The sequence below is a fragment of the Macaca mulatta genome, chromosome 3 (assembly GCF_049350105.2).
Source record: "Macaca mulatta isolate MMU2019108-1 chromosome 3, T2T-MMU8v2.0, whole genome shotgun sequence".
Classification (NCBI taxonomy): domain Eukaryota; kingdom Metazoa; phylum Chordata; class Mammalia; order Primates; family Cercopithecidae; genus Macaca; species Macaca mulatta.
The window spans coordinates 113,257,665-113,275,223 of record NC_133408.1 but is presented as its reverse complement, the minus strand read 5'-3'; the positions used below and the strand labels follow the sequence as shown (position 1 = coordinate 113,275,223).

The 17,559-nt window shown below is 36.4% G+C and overlaps 1 pseudogene; it reads right to left on the bottom strand.

Annotated features, from left to right (window-relative positions):
* LOC100424219 (transcription factor IIIA pseudogene) overlaps positions 1 to 17,034 on the bottom strand; it is a 28,108-nt pseudogene extending 11,074 nt beyond the window's left edge.
* Positions 17,035 to 17,559: the final 525 nt, after the last annotated feature.

Sequence of the window (17,559 nt, the reverse complement as noted above, 5' to 3'; positions counted from 1 at the left end):
AGTCACCAATATATTTTACTTGGATAATTAACATATCCTCCTAACTGGCTTCGCTGCTTTCACTCATTCCTCTGAAGGATATACTCCACAAATAAGCCATAATAATGATCCTTTTATAACTAAATCAGAACATGTCTTTTCCCTGTTCAACTCTTATAGTGGGTTTTCACCTTAATTAGAGTAGGAGTCAAAGTCCTTACCATGGCCTATAATCCCTAATTTCCCCATCTGATGCTGCTAACCATCTGACCATACCTGTATCACCTTCTTACTTACTCTGCTTCTGTCTCATTGACCTTTCTGAACTTCCTTGAATGCACTCCAGGGTAATTCTTTTTCCTCAAAATGTCCTCATTTAAGTCACCTGCTCAGGTCTTTGCTCGGATGTCATCATATCAGAGATCTTCCCTGAGTGTCTTGTATAAAATAAACCCAGTGCTTTCTAGCTTTCTTGTTCTGTTTTATTTTCTTTTCCAGTTTTCATCAACAAATATATATTAATTTGTTTATTTTCAGGGTTTCTCCAATGTCAGGAAGGCAGAGCTTTGTCTATTTTTTTTCCTCTATGTATCCACAATCCTTATAAAATGCTTCTCAAATGATAGGAAGCCTAATAACTACTTGTTGAATGAATAAGTGATCAGAGAAGAAATAAAAATACCAATTATTCATGAACCTAGCATTGTCAAATAAGACAGTAAGGATGTGAACCTGAAAATAGACATTGTTGCTCTCTTGTTATGCAGCAACAACTAAAATTTAGTATATAATCAATGGAGAAACCTTTGTATTACTAAACTTTTAAATATAATTGCAAAATAATAATTGGTTATATGGATAAATACATAATCCATTTTCACTAAAGTTGAGGAATATGAAAATGAAATTAATGTGGAATGCAATTCCATAAAAATGGAATGCAATTATGCCAAATTGCCATCTGCCTGTATTTGTTTCATTTTGTTTTATGTTTTTTGTTTGTTTATTTCTTTGCTTGTTTGCTTTTGAGACAGAGTCTCCCTCTGTCACCCAGGCTGGAGTGCAGTGGCACGATCTTGGCTCACGGCAAGTTCCACCTCCCGGGTTTACGCCATTCTCCTGACTCAGCCTCCCGAGTAGCTGGGACTACAGGTGCCCACCACCACACGTGGCTCATTTTTTGTATTTTTAGTAGAATTGGGTTTCCACCGTGTTAGCCAAGATGGTCTTGATTTCCTGACCTTGCGATCCACCCGCCTTGGCCTCCCAAAGTGCTGGGATTACAGGAGTGAGCCACCGTGCCCAGCCTGTTTTATGTTTTTTTGAGGGTGGGATATTTAACTTGTTGACCACAGCATTATATATGTTGAAATTATTTAAAAGAATTATTCACTTATAGAAATTAAACTATTTATCTAAATGGCTAAATAACTGATAGTTCTTCTGATTCTGTGGTCTTTCTTGGATTCCTTTATTGTAGTTGAGACAGTATAAATCATTTAAAAAATTATACCACTTCTAGAAAGCACTGATAATTCTACAAAGTTCTTCAACACTCACAGTCAGATGAAACCAGGCTTTGCTTTGCACAAATCAAAAAAGAAATCATCCAATATAGATTTGTAAAAATTATGACAATCTAATTTGATAAAGCCCATTTGTGTTCTTACATCTGCTGAAGAGGTGGGAAAATGTTCCTATAAAGGCCAACCATAAATATGTCCTCTCATGAGACCCACCTTTAAAGGTAGAGACCAGGTAGAAAAAGAACTAGATACACATCACAGAGATCTCAGGTAGCAAAGATACTTATATATGCCTCTACCAATAATGACTCAAAGGAGCCCCATGTTATTTGAAAACCTATGTTAACCATCAACCAACAACCATCTGAAAATTATTTTCAAAAATAGGTTATATGCCTACTTAGAAAGATAAGCAACCTGGGACATGCAAATACAGTTTAATGGATCAAATTAAGTATTTCAATTCCTAACAAATGTTGGAAATTGTATGTGAATGTATTGACAATGAATTTTCAGGATAATCTCTATATGATTTTAGTGTATTGTGCTTTGAGTGGTAGGGCATCCTGGATTACTCAGCCTGTAGGTAAGTGGTGAATCTTAAGTCTCAAGCAGTAGTTAGAATCTCTGAATCTGCTCTCAGAGAACACCTAGGCTTGACTCAACTTTTCAGAGCAACATGGTGAGCTTTAGCAAAGTGCATGACACATTCAGAAGTCTAAAGAAGTCCCACTGCTAGGATGAAAGCATGGCATTACATAAGTGCCCAGCTCACAATCTGTAAGCACCTAGAGACTCGATTTTTAAAATAATATGTTTAATGATTGAGAAATGCATGTTGTTTTTAATCCTGGGAAAAAATCTGAATGTTAATATGTGTACTCAATTTTCTTAATTATTTTTAATAAACATGAAGTATTGGCTTATTTGACGAGTTTATTTTTAGAATTTTCTGTAATTCCAATAAAAGAGAAATGATGTCATGTTATTAAAACCTCTTACACAAGAGTGCTAATTTTGAAGCCTTGGGAGACTTACTAAATTTATGAAGTTTGGTATTTATCATAAACCTACTGACTAAACAATTCCTAATAATGATTAATTAAGCAGGATTAGGCAGAGTAAAATATTATAGTTTTTCTAATTTTGGCCAGTAAAATGTTTTATAAAACAAAAAAATTAACAGAAACTATAATAGATGTAATTTTAGGGCTTTTTGACATCCAAGTTAATATAGCAATTGAATGTGCAATTGTAACGGTTTTGTGTAGATGTGTGCAAGGTAACTTCAAATAGTTCTTTACTACTGCTCAGCAATCCATCTGTGTTACTCTATAAATTTTGTCTCATTTTTCCCAATGATTACTTTAATTTTCTCCACATCTGTGAATGTCTCTTGACTTCCTATTACATTCCATCATCCTTCCCATTAGTATGTTTGTGCTCCATTATACTTTCTCAGGAATATTAGCCAACTTCTTTTTCCAGAGTATTCAACTACAACTTCTCAACTATATATTTTCCATCAAATATATTAATCTTCAGACTTCTATCCCACATCTTCCTGTACTTAGAGCCCTATCTCTCCTCCACTCTATAGATAATCTTCTTTTAAAAATTATTTATGGCTGGGCATGGGGGTTGACGCCTGTAATCCCAGGACTCTGGGAGGCCAAGGCAGGTGGATCACCTGAGGTCAAGAGTTCAAGATCAACCTAGCCAACAAGGTGAAATCCCGTCTCTACTAAAAAAAAAAAAGAATACAAAAATTAGCGGGGTGTGGTGGTGGGTACCTGTAGTCCCAGCTACTCGGGAGCCTAAGGCAGAAAGAATTGCTTGAACCCGAGAGGTAGAAGTTGCAGTGAGCCAAGATTGCGCCACTGCACTCCACCCTGGGTAATACAGCGAGACTCCATCTCAAAAAAAAAAAAAAAAAAATTATACTCTTTTGTCTCTGTTCTCCAATTACTAAGACACTCCATGCCAACATGGCTCTATAGCATTATTTTATGGAACATTCCTTCCTACAGTCATCAATGACCTCCATTTTGCCAAATCCAAGGCATAGTTTTAGTCTCCATTTAATTGATTTCTCAGCAACATCTGACAATGTTTCCTCTTTTTTCAATTATCCTCTGCTATAGTTTGGATATTTGAGCCTCTAAACCTCATGTTGAAATTTGATATCCAATGTTGGAGGTGGGGCCTAAAGGGAAGTGTTGGGTCATGGGGGCAGATCCCTCATGAATGACTTGGTGCCTCCCTTGTGGTAATGAGTGAGTTCTCTCTTAGTAACCTAGGCCCCACTGCCCCTATGCTGGTTGTGAAAAAATGTCTGCAACCTCGCTCCCCTCTCCCTTGCTTCCTCTCTCACCATGTGATCTCTGAACATGCTACTGGCTCCCCTTCACCTTTCAACAGGTATGGAAGCAGCCTGAAGCCCTCACCAGAAGCAGATATTGGCACCATGGTTCTTGTACAGTCTATAGAAACATGAGCTAAATAAACCTCTTTAAAAAAAATGACCCAGTCTCAGGTATTCCTTTTTAGCAACACCAACAGACTAACAGACCCTGTTACTTCATCAGCTTAATCATCAGCTCTCTTTATGCAATATACTTGACCAATGCCAGAATTAAAGCAAGTACCCTCATGAAAGCAAAAACAATGGGAATGTAAGAAAAAAAAAAAAAAAACAGGTACAACACATGAGCAGCAGACTTGATCATCCACAGATAATTATGTCATCATTGCAGAGACTATCAGATGACTACCAAAATCCTTTCTCTTTTCTTTTACAGTAGATGAGTATGTTATTGTTAAACTCTATTACATTTTTCACCCTCCCCTGCAGTGATCTGTGACCATGTGCTGAATTTCTTATAAAGAAGCACTGTAACTGTCCTAGAAAACATCCCACATATACTTACACTTTCCTTTTTCATGTGGGCATGTTGAGGATGACAGAGATTCAGTCAGTTTGGGTCTTTGAATGACTCTATGGAGTAGAGACAACCTCCTTCTTATCCTTGTGCACACACATTTTCCTGGACTGATTGCTCTGTGAACTTCAAACTTTGATTTGCATCAGAATCACCCAGGAAGATTTGTTTAAACACAGAATGTTGGCCTTCAGTATCAGTTTCTGACTCAACAGATAGAGGGTGGAGCTCAAGAATTTTTATTTCTAACAGCTCCTAGGTTATGGCTACACAGATCCTACTTTGGGGAGCACTGCCTTAGACTATGGCATAGAATGAAACAAATGTCTATTTTTTCTGAGCCGTTAGATTTTGAGTCTATTGTTAAAGAGCTTCAGTCTTCCCTAACTCATTCAGAAATGATTACAGAAACTTGATGGAAATTATTTTATTTTTATGCTGTCATGAGCACCTAATTTGGCATAAAATAGAGCAAACCCTTATAAGGTAACGTTGAGTGATTGGAAAATGGGTCAAACTACAGTATCCAAGTTCTCCAGTTTGTCATCTTCCTACTTTTTGTGCTGTTCTCTTAAAACTGATTCCCCAGGTCCCAGGTAGCAGTTTCTACTTCAAAGTTGTTCAAATGCATGAATAATTAAAAGTGTTAAGGATTAGAGCCACAGAAATGAGGAGGCAAAAAAAGAGGAGGAAAGGCACTTCACAAAACAACATAGTTTTGCATTTTGAAAATCGGAAATAGCAAATGTTATTTTGTCCCACAATTTATCTCATATTATTTGGGTGGGGATGGTAAATATATGTGCTGTTCAGAGCTTAGAAAAAAATGCTGTTCCAAGAGGGTGGACGCACTGGATAGGAGTCAGCACTCAGTCGAATTGCTCACGGATTCAAGTTCTACAAATGATTAGGTGAGAAATCTTGGACAACCGACTTCCACTATGAGGGGAGTATAATCTAGACAAGTGCTAATATGCCAACTAGATTTGACAATTTGCAACTCGGTAACTAACTGCTTGTCTTATCAGAAGGGAAAGAATACGACCATTAAATACTGTAATAACACATACATAGTAGGCTGAAACATTTTTGATAGACACATATATTTTACGATGTTTAAGTAGAATAGAAGGAGCCATCCAGACTTATACTTAATATATGTCAGTTTAAATACCATAGTGTTAAGCTTCATGATATGAAACAGAAAATTGAGAAATCTTGAGTCTTAGCAGTTTTCAAGTAATAGGGACAAAGAAGAGCGCTTTCACTCTTCCAACGACAATTTGTATAATTGACAGGGGTGTACAATCTTTTGCTTCCTTGGGCCACATTAGAGGAAGAATTGTCTTGGGCCACATCATATAAAATACACTAACACTAACAATATCTGATGAGCTTATAAAAAAGATCCATGCATAAATCTCATAATGTTTTGAGAAAGGTTACGAATTAATGTTGGGCTGCATACAAAGCCATCCTGGGCTGCATGTGGCCCGCGGGCCCTGGGTTGGATAAAGTTGGCAGCTTTACTAACATTTTGTGCTTTAATTTGTCTCAAGAGGTGCTTAATTAATTATCTTATAAATGTAATTAGGCTGTTTAATAACTGAACACAATTTTTTTTTTCTCCCTCATTATTGCTTGTTTTCTACTAGCAGAACTGAGTTATTCAAATTGACAGTCTCTTGATTGGTTGATATTCAAGCTACCTTGAATTGTTCAAGAAAGCACTTAGACAAAAGAATGTTCCCCAGTTTTTTGTTTTCTTGTTTATTGTTGTTTCATGTTCTTCATTCCTTTCATTTTAATCATAAATCCTAAAGGTTACACTAAAATTGTCCCCAGGTTATTAAAGGTAACCTAATTTTTTTTTCCTGGAAACAAATCTTTTAATTGCTTAGAATTTTATCTCTCCCCTTCTTGGCTACTATATAAAAAATGGGCAAATTTCCAAGGAAGAACAAAGTTAGGCAAACCCGAAAATGAAAGGATAAATTAGTAAGAAAAAGAAAAACATCTCACTGAGGACGTGTAAAGTTCAAATGGTTTCTTTAACGCAGGAAGAGAAGTGATGGATGACTACTAAAATCAGTACATCGTATAATGTGTTAGAAAGGCATATTCACTGGAAGTAAAATCCATAAGAGATTATATTTTAATATTAAAGTGATTTCTAGGAGGATTGGAAACCAATTATGGTGTAAAAAACTTGACAAAAATATTAGAGGTCTGTTCTCAAGCCCCAGCTGCTTCATTCCATACCTTACAAGGTTAACTGGCTTACTGAGTGAGCTAAACTTAAAAATGTGTTCAGAAGCCCCTTTATTTTTCATGAACTCTTCAAAATCTTTCCACCCCCTGATGGTACATTATGAACATCCCATAACTTTCAAGTCACTTCTATTTTCTTTTCAATCATTATGACTCACTCTCTGTTATTCAGATGTTCTTTTCCAATCTAAATCAGAGCTCCAAACTCTAATTCCATTCAAAGTTTCTCTCTTCTGCACAACTCAAGATTGATCCATGGCTCAAAGGCTTCTAGTGACAAAAGGCATGTTGACTTTTTTTCACTTTCCATCATCCTTTTCTTTCTTTTTCTATCTCCTTCTAGACTGAGGAGAGAAAGGGGAGTTGGTAGAAGAGATACAAATGTCTTCCTTCCCCCTATTTTTATAGTTGTGCCTTTGTTTTTGTTGCCTGGCAGCATCCATATATGACTGTTTATATAAGGTATATGTGTGAATATTTAAAGAGTTCTTGTAGGGACCTCTACATTGCACACTATTGTCACATAGGTGTCAGGCTCTGAAGACTCTCCTTTTGGTAGGCTTCCCTCTTTCTTAGGGTACATTCAAAAAGACTTAAGCTGGGCTATGTTATCCTGACTCTATTGGCCCATGCACCTTTGCCAGTTCCAATGGTGGAAGTGCGAGTCCCTTTATTCTTTTCCCTACACATTCCTGTGCAGTAGTGGACTGCTCAAGCCACATTCTCTTCCATTGAAGATTCCATGCAGTAAAGAGGCCTAAGCTTTCATATGCATAAATGCATCCACCCTTCATAGGACTCAGTTAAGTACTGTCTAGTGCTCTCCTCCAAGAAATGCCCCAAGATGAGACTGAGAATCTGTGGCTCATAAACATTCAACCATGGTGTGAGAAAGAGTCTACATCTTTTAAAGCCACTGCCAGTCTTTCTACACGCTTTTCTAAGGTTACGTTGCCTTGGGAGAGAAAAAGCTTCCATTTCCCATTACTCTCCTCTGGTCTGACAAGCCAACAACCCAAATGAATTCCCTCTATATGTAAACTCCTCTAGACCTGGCCTTATTTAGTCTGGATGGGTTGTGGGCGTGAGGGTCAAAAGACTTAATGCTGCCATCTTGGATTAAATACTATAAGGGTTACTTGTAACTACTTGACACTCTAAAATATGGGGGCAATTTCTGCCTAGTATTATCAGCTTTGGAGCTTTGGCTGAGAGTACAGGAAAATTACATTAACTTTCTGCTACAGAGATATTGTAATGTTGGACAAATTATTTAACCTTTACCTGAGTTCCCCATCTGTGCAGCTGTGTTAATTTCCTCTGGCTGCTATAACAAATTATCACAAACTTGGTGGCTTATGACAACACAAAGTTAAAATGAATCCTCTTATATTTCTACAGGCCAGAAGTCAAAAATCAGTTATACTGGGCTACAGTCAAGGCGTTGACAGGGCTTGTTCCTTCTAGAGACTCTAGGCAGTTATCCATCTCCTTGCCTTTTCCAGCTTCCAGAGGCCACCTGCCTTCATTGGCTCATGCTTCCTCCTCTCATCATGCCCATTTCTTGTTTCCAAAGTCACTTCCTTTCTGCTCTCCTGCCTCCCTCTTACAAAATTGCTGTGACTACACCAGGCCTACATGGGCAATCCAGAACAGTCTCCTTATCACCAGATGCTTAGCTAAATCACATCTGCCCATTTTACCTATATGGTACACATTTTACCTATGTGGTGGCAGTCACAGTTTCTAAGGATTGAGATGTTGATATTTAGAGGGTCATTACTCAGCTTGCTACATGTACTTTGAGGATTAATAATATAAAGCACCTGTCATGATATCTGGCACATATGAGCACTTAACATACTTTCTGTTCTTCTTCCTAACTTCTCATCCTATTTATTAGGTTATGTGATATTTTGGTTAAGGCACTTGATTGCCAAAGGGCCTTTGCTGCTTCATCTGTAAAACTAGATATATTTATAGTACTCTCTTTGAAGATACAATGATGAATAAGACTGATTTAACTTCTGTCATCCTTAAGCTCACATTCCAAGGGAGCAGATAATAAAATAGCTACATATATAATGAGATATTAATTAGTACCATAAAACAGTTCAGCAATCTAGTCAGGGAAGGAGAGCTCGTTTGATGCAGAGTCATGCATGCCTCACTCTCAGTTTATTAACATCTGCAAATAGCACCTACATAGAAAAGACTTGGGTGACCACATGACCTGAAAAAGTATCCCTGCCCACTCTACCCTTTATTCTGTGTCTTTTTCTCTGACTTAACTTTTTATGACACTAATTACTGTGTCATATTATATTTAGCTATTTTTCTTTTTTTGTTGTTGTTTGCATCATTTGGAAAAAATGTAAGTTTCAGAACAATGGGGATGGAGTTGGTCTCGTGCATTATTATATGCCTATAACAGTCTGACAAGAGTAGAAGCTCAATTAATGCTTACCAAGTGAATAAAGTTATAAATCTCATAAAATAATAGTTACGAAAATAGGAAATAATCTCAAATATAGTTAGATTAAATATTTTAATCTGTCCAAATAATAAAGATAATTTATAAAACATAGCTTTATTAAAAGTAAAGCCAGTGGTGATATTTAAACTTTACAAAAATTATTCTAGTTGTAATTCACTGCCAATTATACAGTTTACAATGATGATTTTACTTGGTGACATATTTACAAACCAGCAACTCTTAATTTATGATTTTTGAGGATGTCAAACATTGAAATTTATGCACTTGTTAATGAATTGTTGATTAAAAAAAGAACACATGGCCGGGCGCGGTGGCTCAAGCCTGTAATCCTAGCACTTTGGGAGGCCGAGACGGGCGGATCACGAGGTCAGGAGATCGAGACCATCCTGGCTAACACGGTGAAACCCCGTCTCTACTAAAAAATACGAAAAACTAGCTGGGCGAGGTGGCGGGCGTCTGTAGTCCCAGCTACTCCGGAGGCTGAGGCAGGAGAATGGCATAAACCCGGGAGGCGGAGCTTGCAGTGAGCTGAGATCCGGCCACTGCACTCCAGCCTGGGCGACAGAGCCAGACTCCATCTCAAAAAAAAAAAAAAAAAAAAAAAAAAAAAACACATGTATTTTACTATTAGTTTAATTAGTAACCTTAGATATATTATTTTGTTTAAATGTGCAAATTGATAAAAAAGAAATTCTTGCTTTGGAAATCTATTTAAGTAAATAATATTCAAAGGAAAAAAAAGTCCTCTTTAAAAAAATAGTCCCATTTAAGAATCCAACGTATGTTCAAACTTGAGTTCAGTGTAAGTTATGTACATAAAATTCAAATAATAATTTTTCTTAAATAAAAAAAGTGTATATATACTGATTATATGACCTAGAAAAATTAAAAGCAGAGCTCATGTCCTGTCTAAACATATATATTTGTCAGAAGTTTCTGCTAGTTCCAGCTATCTACATCATAACTAAAGTCGATCATTTTGAGAACTGGTGAATGTGAGCACTCTAAATTTTTTCCAAGCTACATTTTTCTATGATGAGGTCAAATAATATATTTTCAGCAAAAGGTACCACAAGGGTTCAGGATGGGTGATGCTTAGTGAGTGCAGCCTTTTAAACATACCTAGTTCCCTTATGGGTAATGTATGCAGAAGGTGGTGAATAGATTCTGCTTATAAGCTGAGATCAGCAAATAGCCCTTGCTAATCTCAGTTTATCATTTTTAACCTCCTCTGTTTTGCACAACGCTTCTTAAAGCCACTTAAACCAAGCCCCAAGACTCTATTTAAAAAGCCTGTCCTGACTTCCTCAGATTCAGAAACTCCTAAAACTTGCCTGTGGAGTGTTCTTCCTTGCTACAGCAAGCTCTCATGTATCCCTGGCAGCCGTTGGTCAATGAGCTTCAAAACTACCACTAATTAAACACGTAGTCTTGCCTTGTTACTTAATACTCATGAACCTCATTTATTTTTCCTTGTATAATACTGATAAATATATATCAGTATGTTGAGAGGTCTAGCAAAGCTGTATAAAAAGTATCCAGTATCAGGCCGGGCACGGTGGCTCAAGCCTGTAATCCCAGCACTTTGGGAGGCCGAGGCGGGTGGATCACGAGGTCAGGAGATCGAGACTATCCTGGCTAACATGGTGAAACCCCGTCTCTACTAAAAATACAAAAAACTAGCCGGGCGTGGTGGCGGGCGCCTGTAGTCTCAGCTACTTGGGAGGCTGAGGCGGGAGAATGGCGTGAACCCGGGAGGCGGAGCTTGCAGGGAGGCGGAGCTTGCAGTGAGCCGAGATCACGCCACTGCACTCCAGCCTGGGAGACACAGCCAGACTCCGTCTCAAAAAAAAAAAAAAAAAAAAAAAAAAAAAAAAAAAGTATCCAGTATGATACATAGTAGATTCAAAAATTTTAAATAGTAAATAATAAATCATTTTAAAATTAATAGATTTATGGGTTTTGGGGGGATTTTCTTGACCTTTATTTAATCTGTTTTTAAGTATTATATATATTTAGCCATTAACTTTTTTATTCTTTCCTGTCAAACTTTTTTTTTTTAACTTTTAAGTTCAGGGGTACATGTGCAGGGTTGTTACACAGGTAAACTTGTGTCACAGGGATGTTGTACAGATTATTTCATCACCCAGATATTAAGCCTAGTCCCTATTACCTATTTTTCCTGATCCTCTCCCCTGTCCCAGTCTCTACCCTCTGATAGCCCCCTTTGTGTGTTGTTCCCCTCCATGTGTCCATGTGTTCTCATCATTTAGCTCCTACTTGTAAGTGAGAGCATGTGGTATTTAATTTTCTGTTCCTGTGATCGTTTCCTAAGGTTAATGGCCTCCAGCTCCATCCATGTCCTCGCAAAAGACATTACCTTGTACCTTTTAATGGCTGCATGGGATTTCATGGTATATATGTATCACATTTTCTTTATCCTTGATTTATCTCTATCATTGATGGTCACTTACGTTGATTACATGCCTTTGCTATTGTAAATAGTGTTGCAATGAACATACACATGTCCATGTCTTTATAATAGAATGATTTCTATTCTTTTGGGTATATACCCAGTAATGAGATTGCTGGGTCAAATGGTAGCTCTGTGTTTAGGTCTTTCAGGACTCACTACATTGGATTTATTTCTATTTTTAAAAAAATATACATTGCCCCTAATAGAAATATAACAGTGTTCTGGATATAATGTCTGGTTTATTTCTTTTAAACTTAATTTTCATAGTAACCCAATGTCTGCAAATATAAATCTGAAGTATCAGACAAGGGCGTCTTTGAACAGAGATGACTAATGTTAATTTGGAGGACTAAATAAAAAGTTCATAGTCTATTGGTTTTTAAAAACTATAACTAAAACTGAATTCAATGACCTTTCAAATTTCTTTGTCCTTATTAAATCATGATTTTTATCATCTAGAAAAGAAAAAGTCAGTGTCCTGCATTCTTGATATGATCAGAATTTGATCAAGGATGTAATAGAGGAAAAAGAGGAAAGCATTATAAGGATTTTTGAAACAAATAGGAAAAATATTATAATAAAATGATGGCAAAATAATGAGAACATGCACAGATTTTTCAATTTCACGTTATAGTGTGTGCAGTTTCAAAATATTAATTAGAAAGGAGACCAATGCCAAGGTCCAGAGGCCAACTCTGAGATTTTATATTTGCATGCATCTGTTTTATCAGGGGGAGCTCCTCAGAGCAACACTAGGAAGAGAGTGAAGGATACAGAATTGGACAGAGAGAGAAGGTGAAGAGCGATAGATTTGAAACAGGACTTAGCTAATCCGCAGGGGGAGCTCTGGAGTTGGTATGGCCCTTCAGAATTTTCCCAGACTGAGGCAAGAGGGCTTAGCCTTTATACTCTTCCACTCCTGGACCAGTGGAGAGAGATCGCTCCTTTTGGCAGAAAGCAGTTATTGGGGAAGGACTCTGCTGTGAGCCAGGCATCACTCCCAGCACCTGGGGAAACTAGTGCTTTGGTCTTAAAAGAGCGAATTCACTACAGCAAATTGACACATTTATTTACTGTCGTGTTTTAGGACATGATATCTGTTCAGCTTCTATTTGACCTTTGAAAATGTAAGCAAAGCTAAATATTAACTTAAGATTTATTTAGAAAAGGAGTTTGAATGAGTCTCTATTACTAAACTTAATATTAAGACTTTCTTAAATTAATTACTCATCTCTTTTGTGCATGTAGATGATTGTGCTGCAGTTTTTACCTCACTTTTCTGATCTGTATTTACTCTTTGGAATATTTAACTAGGTTTATGTGGGGGTGAAATAAATGTCTTCAGTAATGGGTTTCTCATGCCTTTATTCTTTCACTATATTTTATTGGGTTCCTACTTATTATTTTGTCAATGGCATAACAGTTTAACTCTAATTTTGTTCTTTTCCTTACTCAAAATGGGTGGGAAGCTGCATGAGACAAGTAGTGTACCAAGTGCGGCATAGCTATTAAATTTCCTCCATAGACTATTCAATAGATATTGCATAGAAGAAAGGAACAGCTTTAGGGGAATTTATGTGGGACACAAATTACATGCTAATATATGATTGCAAGTGCATTTGGTTTACAAAAGAAATTGTTGCCACTTGATTCATTTATTTAAATGGTGATATAATGTAAAACAACCATTTATGTTTGTATTTTCTTAGTGAAATTAATTTTTTTATTATTTATTTTTATTTTTTATCTCTAAATATTTTATTTTTTATTATACTTTTAAGTTTTAGGGTACATGTGTACAATGTGCAGGTTTGTTATATATGTATACATATGTCTGCATGATTTTTAAAACATTTTCTTCATTCAATTTCTGAATATCACATAAATGTTGATTTTTAAAAATCTATTTCCTGTTGCAGTCCTCAGGTCCACAAAGGCTGTCTAGTACTTCATCAAGCAAAATGGAAGTTAAATAAGTAATTTGTAAAATGTGGATCACAGGATTAGGCACAAAATTCTTTTTTATTTTTATTTGCATTTCTTTTTTCTTTTTAAGAGAGAGGGTCTTGCTCTGTTGCCCAGGCTTCAGTGCAGTGGCATGATCATAGCTCACTGTAGCTTTGAACTTCTGGGCTCACACAATCCTCCTGCCTCAGCTTAATGAGTTACCCAAATTATTTTATAGTAAGAAATGCTAGTTAATAATGTACATCATCATACTTAGATTTTTTTTTCTTTTTCCAAGCATTAGTTTCTGTGACATCATCTTGAAGTCTTACAACATTTATGACAAATGCTTAATGAATAAGGATAAAATGTTACCCTGCAAATATTTAAGGTATATATTTTAAAATATGACATCTTTTTAGCAAGACTTTAGAACTAGGACATTCTTGGAGACATAGAGAGTAAAATATGAGACTGACATTTGGCTGAAAATGATGGCTTGTTCTGCTTGAGATGAGTGATAGGCACTTAGTATATAACCTATGCTTCATTCCAGACAGGGCATTGCCATTATTTATATTCTGCTCATTGAAGTCTTTAAATTGATTGTGAAAGGTTAAAAGACCATTTTAACTTATCTGTGGGGATATATTTTTGGTTGGTGCTGTTCATTTTCCATTCTCTATTTAGATTCTAAATTCTCTCAGTGGGTACCTTATCTTATTATCTCATTGAGTCTAACAAATCCTGGAGAGTTAATCAATAGTACCTGTGGGATATTTTTGTCACCTTTAATAAATCTCTGAAGGGTGATATAATACTAGAAATGAGAAAAATGTTCTCTTAGGTCATGTGTGTGTTCTATTTGGGATGCATAAAAGTCTCATTTTAAAATGAATTATACTTGCTCATCTTTTTTTCTATCAGCAGAAGTAAACACATTTTCTTTTCTGTCACACTCTGTTTTGAGTGTGCTATTCTGATCTAAGTTAAAAAAAAATAGAAATGCATTGATACATTTTTAGGACTTATCTGGTATATTCAATAAACAAAGTGATGTGATAAAATTTTCAAGTTATTTAAATGCTATTTATATTTTTATTCTTTTTAATGGGTGTGTATTATATTATAGGTCTACAATAAATTTAGTTGTTATGGTTTTAAATAAAAATTAGTGTTTCACTTTTGCATAATAGGATATGCTTTTAGAGTTTAGAATAATAGGATATTTCCTATTACTGGAGATTTAACCTTGAGAGGCACCCGTTCCTAGGCTCCATTTCATGTATGAGGCCTCAGCTCAGTCAAGATAAGCAACTTGCTGGAGTCCACAGTATATGACAGAGCTACAGCTTAAACTTCTGATTCTAAAACAATTTCTTCACTCCAAATAATTGTACCTGTATTTATTGAAACAAACAAGTACGCTTTTTTGTTCTAGTTGAAAAAATCCTTTGTCTATGAAAAGCTATTAAAAGTTCCACCTTACTTATCAGTGCCAGGCAGCACTACTAAGAGTTAAAAACTAAAAAATTGAAAGCAGTACTTAATAATTGAATTTAAACATATGAGGCAGCAACCTTTGTTTGAGAATTATATCTCTAAATACTCAGTATTGCACCCTAATTTCTTCTAACTTATTCCATTTCACACTTAAAAATAAACATGAATAAACTAAAAGCAAAGTTCTGTAGGCCGAGGAACTATTTTTATAGCTCTGTCTCCAAGATACAAAGTAGTGCCTGGCACATAATAGGCTCTTTACATATCTATTGAGTGAATGAAGTAATTAACCGCTTTTGAACAGTCAACCTATGAGAATAATTTATACAAGAATCTCAGTTTCCCAGAAAATTTGTAATGAGACCCTTTGAGAGGACTTTTTTGAAATGACTATTTGAATGGCTTTATTTTGAATGACTATTTGAAATGACTCATTGAAGGATGATTTCGCCATAGAATAAATGCTTCATGATCAGCAAATTTAAATTTTGGATTAATTTAAAAATAAACGTTATTGAAATGAATGGATAGATAATGTAAACTTGGTAATCTGTCAATGATCCACTTATTCGGTATGATGTTTTCTGTAACTTTTACTGAGAAATACCTTTGGTTTTAACTGAAGTTTCTTAAATGGTTTATAATTAAGCTATAAAGACCAACAGGAGACTCTTCTCTTGAGGGAAGAAAATATTGCAATTCATTCAAACTTACAAAAATATACTATCTTACTTGATATTATCTTACTTGTAAACAAATATTTCTGATGCTCAAATATTTGGACCTTTAGAAATATCTATAATTTATATACTAGTAATGCTTTAAAATAATTCTGCCTTCCTTTCTGAATTAAAATGGTTCCCAAACACATTTAGAAAGTCATTTTGACCATCTTTTCTGTGATATTTTTACAATTATTCTCAATTACAGTTGAAGAGTGAGCTGTTTGCTCTATCAGATAATAGACGTAAAGAATCATAGAACGTTGAATCTGAAATGAACCTCAGATAATCTGGTGAAGCCACTTTACTTTTATAAAAGAAACAATGAGATCCAGAAAGATGACGTGACTTGGCCCAAGGTGAGAAAGTAAGCTACTAACAGAGTCAGGGTTGGAGGCAAACCCTCAACCTATTTTGCACTGGAGGATGCAATCACTATAGAAATATGACACATAAAAAGGGTATTTTTTCTCTTTTTCTTCTGTCGATCTTAGATTCAACGGCTGGTGTCCCAAAAATTAGACTGACAAAAGCCAGGCCTCTTGACAACCTTGTTTCATTTTGCTGTGGCTCTTATAGGCAAAGTCTGTCTCCCCAGCCTCACTGGTTTCTTTCCTGTTACTGGGATGCACCAGCATCCTCATACTGTGGGGCTGTATGCGCTGTTCCTACTCCCCAGAATGCTCCTTTCACAACTACATTTGCAAGGGTCACTCCCCCGCCTCTTTCAAGACTTTTCTCAAATGCTATTTCTCAGTGTCATTGTTTCTGACTACCATGTTTAAAATTGTTCACTTTCTAGTCCCCTCTGCTCCTTGCTCTGCTTTTCCCCCCACCCACCCCGCCCATAGGGCTTATGACCTTTCAATGTGCTAAATGATTTTCTTATTTATTTTGTTTTTTAGTGTTTCTTTCCCCACTAACCTAACTAAAACATAAGTACCATGGGCATGGACTTTTGTTTTGTTTGCTGATGCATCCCTAGTGCCTGGAACTAAACCTGATTATATGCTAGATATTCATATAAAATCTGTTGAATGAGCAAATGGATCCTCCAAGGAGAAAATTGGGACAGAGATATCCACTTAAGAAACAGCAGATGGATCTCGAAGCCCCAACTTGTAGCCCCAGATTCTTTTTTCTCTTGTGATCTACTAAGCACAGCCGCCATGACATCAAAGGTTCCAGGTTATGCCACTTTCTGCTTACCCCTCTGGCTTAGGTATGCCACAGGCCTTTCCTGTAAGGCTCACAGCAAAATGAAAAAAGGTTGTCCAGATATCATTCAAGGTTCAAGGGTAACAGACCAGAGATACAGCAGAGAAGATAATTTGTAATTAACTTCCTAGGTTGTCTCTGGAACATGCTCACTGGCCCTCACCCAGACAACATTGGCTGACATTCATTTACTTCTTCCTTGCTAATGGAACTCCTTTGGTTCCAGAGATGTGGCTATTATCTCAGGATAAGACAGGGATGGATCTTTTTTATTCTATTCTAGTCACAGTACTGGCATTCTCCTTGCCAATGACTGATTCAGACATAGGAACATGATGCGGGCCCATGAGAGGTGAGAGGCAAGTCAACTGAAGCAGCTGCCAGGAGAATTCCCAGGCTCTTCAAAAGTGTACAAGGAGGTCACACTCTCCTCCCCACACACCACTCCCTGCTCCTGCTTTGGAACATTGGATATTGT